At 38.0% G+C, this 10,282-nt stretch overlaps 1 pseudogene; it reads left to right on the top strand.

Annotated features, from left to right (window-relative positions):
* The window catches only part of LOC102832435, a 42,632-nt pseudogene extending 39,271 nt beyond the window's left edge, over window positions 1-3,361 (top strand).
* The last annotated feature ends 6,921 nt before the right edge of the window (window positions 3,362-10,282 follow it).

Below are 10,282 nucleotides of genomic sequence, written 5' to 3'. Positions count from 1 at the left end.
AGCTTGGCTTTTTGGCAGTGTTTGCTGACTCTTCTTGTGTAATATAGGGAGATAAAGAGTCCTCCAAAAGCGAAAGGAAGGCTATGTAACAGTCAAACAACTGTCCTGCCTGGTCAGGGAAGTGCTGCCCTCCTCTGTGCTCCTTTTTAATAACTATCTGTGAGACCAAATGATAAATATTTACCCTGAGTCAAACATGAGAACATAAGGGAGCAGTGCAGGGAAACTAGATTTTTTTTTTTTAATGACCACCAGAATATAAATAATAAAAATAATGACATATTGTGATAAAAAGTAACCAATGTCATTTAACAAGATGTATAGAGATTGTATATTTAAATGGGAAACTGATTTGCTTTCACGAAGAATACAATTAAAAAATAAGAGAAAAAAGGAAAGGAGTGGTAAAAGAGAAAAGAACATACTATCATTAAATATGTCAGGGAGAAACCTTTATTTCAAATAAATGCATGAGTTTAATGAATGCTAAATGTAATTTCAAATCTATGTTATAATAAAATTCCATGTATTTTTCTAAAAATTGCACCTGAGGAGAAAAAAGAGCTGCTAAACAGCATAATGGGAAACTTTAGCATATATGATGTGGAGGAGGCTCTTGAGGTATAGCAGGACAACCTCTTCAGGGATGATAAGTTCTAGGTAAAACCTGGTAGATGTGTCAGCAGAAATTATAAAGAAATGCACAAGGGATAAGAAATATGTGTGTCAGAGACCAGCAAAGTACCTACAAGGGAAAGATTAATGTTTTTTCCTTGGAATAGGCCAAGTATAGAGGACGTTGTCTGACATGTGAGATGCAGCTCAATTACTAAGGAAGTCAAAAATCAAGATCAGCTATTGGCATCAACACAATTTAGGTGAAGTAAAGATAGTTGTCAATGGGAACCACTGAGGAATTGTTCTTAAAAAATGCTTGGACGCCATGATCATTCACGACTTCTTAAACTTTCCTAATTTTAAAGGAGAAGGAGCAGCACAGACCAGAGAAGATTGTTCTTCTTTTAAAGGAGCTATGCTTTTGGTTTATTAAAATTCTAGAAATTTCTGGAGAGAAGACAAAGTGAAGTAGTCAGACAACATTTCACAGAAGCTATAAGCTGAGCTCCAAGTTCTATGATGGGACGACTTAGAGAACGATAATGCCACCAATTTTAGGAAAAGAAAATATAACAATGTGAATTCCGGGCAGATGCATTTATTGCTGTGATTTATTATTTTCCATTTATTCTTCTTGGTACTTTAAAGAATTCTTCCATCCAGACCCTGTTAAACTGCCCATTGTTATAGTCTATAATTGTACTTGATTCAATAAAAATCAGTTGAACCAATCAAACAATTAAGCTTACATATTTGATTTTTCTGTCTCAAGTAAAGGACTTGAACTTTAAACATACTAAGTGAACAAATGAAATATATGAAAGTTATTAAGTAATTTCCATTCAGGTTAAATTCCAGAAATATTTCCAGTAAAAAATTAATTATTTAATCCCCACCCCACCCCCACCCCTGCCCCAGGTCTCCAAGTATTTTCCTTAATCACTCATTCATGTATTCAATTATCTAGTCACAGAGCAAACATTTATTGAGTGAATCTATGTGCCAGGCACTGGGCTAGGTTTCATTTTTATTAACCTCTGGACCACAATTCAAGTCATAATCATGTTACAAACATATCATTTCCATATCATAGAAGTTTGCTAGAAGGTTAATATTCTTTCAACAAATCCACAGCTAGGGTTTCATATTTGCTACCTTATTGAAATGGTCCCATCATTTAGATCAGACTGCATTGCAATAGTAGGAAGCTGACACCAAAATAGAATAGATATAACAATAAAATTAAATAATAGCATGAAAATAATTGCATATCTGATATATACTTTTCAGATAGCTAGAATCTGACATTTCTAGTGCGATGGGATAAAACACTGACACAGTTTTCATTTGTAAAATGATAGCTTAGGAAAAAATAAATTTTCATGGATCATATTCTGATTTGAAGAATACATTTTCCATTCTCTCAAGGTTGTATTCACTGCATTGCAAGTTATAAAGGGATTTTCATTTGTATTATCTTCTGGACTATTTCTGCTGATTTTTTAATTAAAATTGAGAGAATTAAATGAGCCAGTGATGCTCAGGTTACACCAGAATGAGAAAAGATCAGGCTTCCAAGTCCACTAAGGTACAATGGGTAACAGGCTAGTTCTAGAATTATCATTCACAATGACTTCTTTTCCCCAGACTAAACACTAAACTTTAATGCATTTAAAAATTAGACAGATTATAGAGATCAGCTTTCCAGGTCAGTCTCACCAAATAAAACTATCTGAGCAAAAACATGCTTTAAAAAATATTTTGAGGATATTTTATGCCTCAGCCTTATCCATTTTGGCTGTTTATGAAAAAATAACATTTTCTAATTCTCATTCATATTTATAAAACTACAATATGAAGAATATGCTGAATATGATTTCATTATTTTAAAAAATAAAATAAAAATAAAGCACAGGCTCTCTGAGCATCATCATGGTGGTCAGCAAGAACAAACACCCTATAAAAAGTGACAAAAAAAGGAGCCAAAATGAAAGTGGTTGATCCATTTTCTAAGAAATATTGGTATGATGTGAAGGTTCTAGCTATGTTCAGTATAAGAAATATTGGGAAAACACTCCTGACAAGGACTCGAGGAACCAAAATTGTGTCAGATGAGCTCAAAGGTCATATTTTTGAACTGAGTCTTGCTGATCTGCAGAACGATGAAGCTGTATTTAGAAACTTTGAGCTAATTACTGAGGATGTTCATGGTAAAAAATTGTCTGACCAAATTCCATGGCATGGATTTTACCCATGACAAAATGTGCTCCATGGTCAAAAAGTGGCAGACCATGATTGAAGCTCATGTGGATGTCAAGACTACAGATGGTTTTTTGCTTCACCTGTTGTATGTTGGCTTTACTAAAAAACACACCAACCAGAATTGGAAGACATCTTATGCTCAGCATCAACATGTCTGTCAAATCCAGAAGAAAATGATGGAAATCATGACCCGAGAGGTGCAGACAAATGACTTGAAAGAAGTGGTCAATAAACTGATTCCAGACAGCATTGAAAAGACATAGAGAAGGCTTGTCAGTCTATTTACCCTCTCCATGATGTGTTTGTTAGGAAAGTAAAAATGCTGAAGAATCCCAAGTTTGAGTTGGGAAAACTCATGGAGCTTCATGGTGAAGGCAGTAGTTCTGGAAAAGCTACTAGAAATGTGACAAGTGCTAACGTTGAACGAGCTGATGGCCATAAGCCACCAGTTCAAGAATCTGTTTACAATTCAGAGTTTTAATGAGGACAAATAAAAGACATTATTTGTGAAAATAAAATAAAATAAAGCCCTGACTGCTAATCTTAAGGCTGGTGATTCAAACACACCAGTCACTTCTCAGAAATCCTATACAGGGTAGATATGAGTAGAAACTGATCCCACAACACTTACAGCAATACAACAGGCAGAAACATAATACACATGCAGAAACATAATACACTATGGTTTCATTATTTTGAATGTTCATTAAAAATCATATAACTTGTGGACATAACATAATGACTTGTGGGAGTGGTCTAAAGGTGATATCGGTGCTCACTGCAAACAGTGACTGGGGTAGCACAGGTCAGTTGGGGGTGCAGCTTGGGGCTACCATTGCTCTGACCATGTGCAGACCCTGAAGCCCAGAGCCCCTGCTTTGTCATTTCTTGGTATACTGCCTCAGTTTGTGGCCAGTAGCAGTGGGCTAGAGGTGGACTATGCCAATTGAGATGATCCCTGGCTCTAGCAGCTGCTAGTCTGGCCCCAAGATGCAGTTCATCTGACTGTCCTTTAAGTTGAATTGGAGTGGTAAGGTGAAGGATCTGGGAAGCAGAAGGACAAGGACAGGAATCCAGGAAGCAGAAGAAGGTCAAGAATCTAAGGAGCAGAAATCTGCCTCTGGCAACTATATGATAAGCAGTTTTCTTGTACCCTGTGCCTTGGAGGACAAGGCAGTGCAAGACCAGGAGGGTGTGGAATTTGCAAGGGTAGCAAGTGTTTAGCAGGATGGTGAATATAAATACTCCCAGAGCCTCCTTCCTACCAATTGACCCTGCTGGTCCTGGACTACCAGAAGGCCTACATTGACCTGACCACCTGCTTAACCTTTTTGTGAAAGAACAAGCTTCTCAGTTCTGTCCCCTCACCCCTCATTTTCAACCTCAGGAGCCACTTGATAACATGAAACAAGTCGCTTTGCTCTGATCCTCTGTTTCTCTGGCTACAAAAGAACTCTAGTGCAAATCAAGCTCAAACGTATCACTATCCAGTCAACTATGACTGGTAAGTACCCTCTAGACCAAATATGGGGTTTCTTAAGAAGCTCTGGTAGCATAGTGGTTACAAATTGGGCTGCTAACCTCAAGGTCAACAATTCAAAACTACCAGCTGTTCTGCGGGAGAAAGATGAGGCATTTTGCTTCCATAAAGATTTACAGCCTCAGAAACGCTGTACAGGGTCACTATGAGTCAGAACCAACTCCATGGCACATCACCACCAGCACTACCACATGGGTTTTCTTAGGCTTTAAATCTTTGCAGTGGCAGGGTGTCTCATCTTTCTCCTGCAGAGTAGCTGGTAGGTACAAACTGCCAATCTGTTAGCTAGTAACCAATACTTAAAACACTGTGCCACTATGGCTCCTCTCCAATTATTGTGGTGGTGGTGGTGAGGTGCCATGGAGTTGGTTTCAAGGTTTGAGCCTTCCAGCCTCTCTATGGGAGAAAGATGAGACTTTCTGCTCCTGCAAAGATTTAAAAAGCTTTGGAAATCCTGTATAAGGTTGCTATGAGTTGGAACTGACTTGATGGCACGTAACAGCAACAAATGTTCTTTTGTACAGTTTCCTACTTGTCAGTGGTCACACTGGATATATGCTATCTTTATTAGCTTTGCTTCTCAGTATAGTCTTGTTCATTGATTTAATGATGATGATGTTTTAAAACCATGCCATTGTGTTCTATGAAGCATATTTTTACTAGCTTGTTCATGATTCAGATAACACACAGCCATTTATTATTTACCAACAATTTACTCAATAAGTCAGCCTGTCTACTTTTAATGGTGTTCAGAGATTCCTGCAAAAAATAAATAAATAAATAAAAGATTTTTAGACATCTGTATAACAGACCCAATGAATATACACTGACATCTTGGCATTATCCCACTGATCTTCTTAACCCAACTACATAAGGAACTGAGTCTCTATCAGATTCAACATTATCTTAATGAAATTATTCTATCTTGTTGTTGTTAAGTGCTGTCAAGTCGGTTCTGACTCATAGCAACCCTGTTGACCTTGTGGTTCAAACTGACCTTGCAGTCCAGTGCATTAACCCACAGTGCCACATTAGGACTCTATCTCAGAGAAATAAAAATGAAATGATAGTATTAATATTTATGGACAATATTGTCTCATAACATCTATTGTACTTATTTTTAAAAAGCATAATAACATTCCCTCAAGACTACATCTTTCCATAATTCATTTTGAATATTTTCAAAACATGAAATGCTAGAGTTTTAATTAAAACAATTTATGTGTGTGTTTTAACAGTTATCAGTGGCATGAACTAGGATATAAGCAGACTTATTTTATTTCCTATCATTCTACCCTTCCATTTCTCTATCCCTCATGTATATGTAACATTGAATTATAGAATCTTAGAACATGGAGTGTCCTTAGAGGCCTCATTTTCTAATTTTGCAGATGAGGAAACTGAGGATTAGACCAGCAAACTGGTATCATGTATCATATGAGACAATTTCAACAATAATCACTATTGCTGTTTTTCTCTGTATTAACTAAGAACTAAACAGTCTTTCTGGTGTTAATAAGGAAGATTAGAGTGAACATTATTAGATATTTTCCAAATATGGCATCCTAAATGCAAATCAGATTCTGGAGGGACTTGCAGTCACTATTCATACATATTCAGATTATAATTTATTACACTGTTTCAATATTTTCACATATCCTGCTCCTAAACTAAATAGTCCTTATTTGCCTGGATGTATGCCTCGGAAACCCTGTACAGGGTCGCTATGGGTCAGAACCAACCCAATGGCACTTAACAACAACATATGTGTGCAGGTGTTTTTATGATTATAAGCTTCACATTTAGACATTTGTGTTTTTAATCTGATTGCAGAAAAGCTATTAAAGAAGGCATTATGCTAAATATCAGAAATACAAAGATGAGTAGGATATAACTGAGTACTATCTTTCAAAGTCTTTACAGCATAATTGCAGAGACAAACATCATATAACTTCATATGTTTTTTAAATGTGTTATTGTGAATTATGTGAGTTTACATGGGAGAACACTAGGTTTACATTCATCCTATTGTATATTGTTTCCTTGCCATTGTTACAGTCCCCTCCATGCATCATCAACCAACCAAGGGGTATAACCTCAAGCCTTCCCCGTGGTCATCAGCACACAGCCCCTCTCCCTCTCTGGGTCTAGAGTCCTCAGCCGTTTCATCTCTCCACGTCATTCTCTCTACCTGTATCTCTGTTGTCACTACTTCTCTGGGTAGGGTTCCACGTTCCGCTCTTCTCCCTTGATGGTCCCAGGGACCTCCGGTCCTGGACTGTAAAGTCAACCGCTTCCCTCGTTTTGCTACAAAATGTCTACCTTTACATTTCCAACCCTCACAGTCAGTCCTGATAGCAGTTATTCACTATTGTGCCACATGAGTGCCATCTCTATCTCCTTTCATCAGCCCTACCCAGACAGATTGGATACTACTCAGTGGAGATTCTACCTTCCTCTGCATCCTCTGGATCTAGGCTCCCTCTTGAAAGCTTGTAAGCCGGCCACTTTTTGACTTTGTAGCTCCCCATTTTGGGTAGCCAATGTCTAAGTTGCCTATCCCTATTTACTCTGTGTTTTGAGGGGGTGGGAATGATCCTCACTGTAAAGATTTGTTCCCCCTTTTGAGCTACTACATCCATAGGTGTAGGTCAAGTTCATCAAATTGTATCAGATTACTCTTTTTTTCCTCTTCTTTCTTCTTCTAGTTGAGCTCTGATCATCCAGTCATGGAAGCCAGGTCAAGTGGGTATTATCTGCAAGTGTGGGTGATCTTGTGCATATGCCCTTTCTTCTTTCAGCTAGATGCTTCACTCTCCACCTTAGTCCTCTGTGGCTATGTCACTGACTCTGGGCCCAAGAGTCCCCAGCTCTTGCCAAACTGCTGGCAAACCAGATCTTCACCCGGGTTCACAGGAGTCTATTGAACGTGGTAGGTCTTACCTTACTGCTTTATTACTGTTTTTCTATCATTTCCCCTTATTGGTGACCAACGTGGTCACCAGTCAGAGCGCTTGTCTATTCAAGTATTCTCAGTGAGTCTTATTCTTGGAAGGGGGTTTGCCCTGAGGGGACCCGACCACTTGCCTTGATGTCTCCTGGGCAAGCAACTTGTTTGTTCTTGTAGTAGTCAGTTGACTGCCATTTTTGTTTTGTATTTTTCTTGTCTGTCTTTCTTTCAAGAAGTATTTTCTGTTCTTCTAGCCACTCCAGGCTGGTCTGCTTGCTTTTCAAGTGGAAATTTCCAACCTCAGAAGATTCTGGATGGGGTTTGGGATTCCACCTATGGTCTTGTGTAATGCAAAGGCTCCCTAGGAAGCCTGCTTCACTGGGCACATTGTAGCACCATTTTAGGTATTCCAAACAGTTATAGGCAGAAGATGGACTTATAAGCTTTCTATGGTGATATTTCTGGCTATTCCTTTCTCTTTCCCTCTAGTGTCTATTTTATAATGGTATGCAAGGGAAACCAAGATTCAAAAGACAGCAAAGCATCTTAACATTGTTTCCCCCCTTTTGCCCATTCCAACCTCAGTCCCTGTATCCCAGAGCCCTGTATTTCCAAGGTTGTGCGTACATCATTATTTACCTCTGTCCCTCTTAGCTCATGCAAACCTGCCTAATTGTTTCCCCATCTGCCTAATTCTTCCATACCCCTCCTCCTTCTTGTGTATTGCCTCCCTCCCTAGCACCCAAACTATCCTGTGTCTATTTCCTGCCCTGTGCTCCACCTTCCTCTCTCTCCCCTCTCTCCACCCCCATGTCCCAGTAATTACCAAAGAATCTCCCACCCCCCCTTTAGTATGGGTTCTTTTTCATAGTCTTTTACAATAGTGGTCCTATGCAGTATTTCTCCTTTTGTGTCTGACTGATTTCACTCAATATAATGTCCTGAAGGTTCATCCATGATATGCAGTGTCTTGCAGCTTCATTGTTATTCTTCAAGGTAGCAGAATATTCCATTGTGTGTATGTACCACAGTTTGTTTATCTATTCTTCCATTGATGGGCACTTAGGCTGTCTCCATCTTTTTGCTATTGTAAATAGTGCTGCTATGAACATTGGTGTGCATATATGTATTTGTGTTATGGCTTGTATTTCTTGTGGATAAATACCAAGTAAAGGAATTGCTACATCATAAGTTCTTTCTATTTTCAACCTTCTGTGGAAGTGCCATATTGATTTCCAGAGAGGTTGGACCATTTTGCAGTCCCACCAGCAATGCAGGAGCGTTGCTGTCTCTCCACATTCTCGCCAGCATTTATTGTCCCCTATTCTTTTGATCTTTGCTGTTATTGTTGGTGTGAGATGATATTTCATTGTTGTTTTGATTTGTATCACTCTAATGGCTAGTGATCTTGAGCATTTCTTCATAAGTTTAGTGGCTGGCTGGATCTCCAACTTGTTGAAGTGCCTGTGCATGTCCTGTGCCCAATTTTAATTGTGTTGTCTTTTTATTGTAGAGGTGTTGTAGTTTCCTATATGTTTTAGATATGAGTCCCTTGTCTGATGTGTTATTGCAAAAGATGTTTTACCATTCTGTGGGTTCCTTTTTTACTCTTTAGATGAAGTCCTTTGATGCACATAAGTTTTTAATTTTCAGTATGTCCCAATCATCTATTTTGTCTACTTTTGTTTGTGTAGTTTTCAAAATGTTTGGTAGTCTGTGTATTCCCTGAGTTAGAGCCCTCACATTTGTCCCTATTTTTTCATTGATGGCCTTCATAATTTTTAGATTCACATTTAGGTCTCTAATTCATGCTGAGTTGGTTTTGGTATAAGGCATGAGGTAAAGGTCTTGTTTCAATCTTTTGCATATCTCTTTCCAGTTCTGCCAACACCATCTATTGCAAAGACTATGTCCTCCCCATGTGATATATTTAGGCACTTTGTCAAAAATCTGTTGGCTGTATGCAGATGGATTAATTTCTGGATTCTTGTTTCTGTTCCATTAATCAATGTATATTTCAATGTAACAGTACCAAACTGTTTTGACCACAGTAGCCGTGTAATTAATTTTGAAGTTGGGGAGTAAGAGGTTTCCAACTTTATACTTCTTCTTAAGCAATATTTTGTTTTTCCTGGGTCTCTTTCCTTTCCATATGAAGTTTGTATTTATTTTTTTACATCTCTTTGAAGAATGTCGTTGGAATCTGAATTGGGATTGCATTATATGTGTAATTACTTTTGGCAGTATTCACATTTTCACAATGTTAAGTCTTCCTATCCAGGAGTATGGCACATTTTTTATTTTTGTAGGTCTCTTTTGGTTTCTTGTAGTAGTGTTTTGTAGTTTTCTTTGTATAGGTCCTTTGTTTCCCTGGTTGCATTTATTCCTAGATATTTCATTCTTTGGTTGGCTATTGTAAATGGTATTGTTTTCCTTATGTCCTTTTCAATGCTGTCGTTTTTGGTATAGAGGAATCCAACTGATTTTTGTATGTTAATCTTATATCCGGCCACTTTGCTGAATCTTCCAATGAGATCTATTAGCTTTTTAACTGAGTCTTTGGGGTTTTCTACATACAGGATCATATCCTCTGCACATAGGGAGAGTTTTACTTCCTCTTTGTTAATTTGGATGCTTTAATTTCCCTGTCTTGCCATATAGCTCTAACTAAGACTTCCAGCACAATATTGAATAGGAATGGTGACAAAGGGCATCCTTGTTCAGTTCCTGTTCATATGGGGAAGGCTTTCAGTTTCTCTCTATTGAGAGTAATGTAAGCTCTTGGATTTTGTTCATATGCTCTTAATTATGTTAAGGAATTTTCCTTCAATTTCAAACCCTCAATGTTTTTATCAGGAATGGATATTGGATTTTGTCAAATGCCCTTTCTGCATCAATCGATATGATCATGT

The sequence above is a fragment of the Chrysochloris asiatica genome, unplaced genomic scaffold (assembly GCF_000296735.1).
Source record: "Chrysochloris asiatica unplaced genomic scaffold, ChrAsi1.0 scaffold00210, whole genome shotgun sequence".
Classification (NCBI taxonomy): domain Eukaryota; kingdom Metazoa; phylum Chordata; class Mammalia; order Afrosoricida; family Chrysochloridae; genus Chrysochloris; species Chrysochloris asiatica.
Note: the sequence above shows the minus strand (reverse complement) of the source record. Positions and strands in the feature narration are given on the sequence as shown.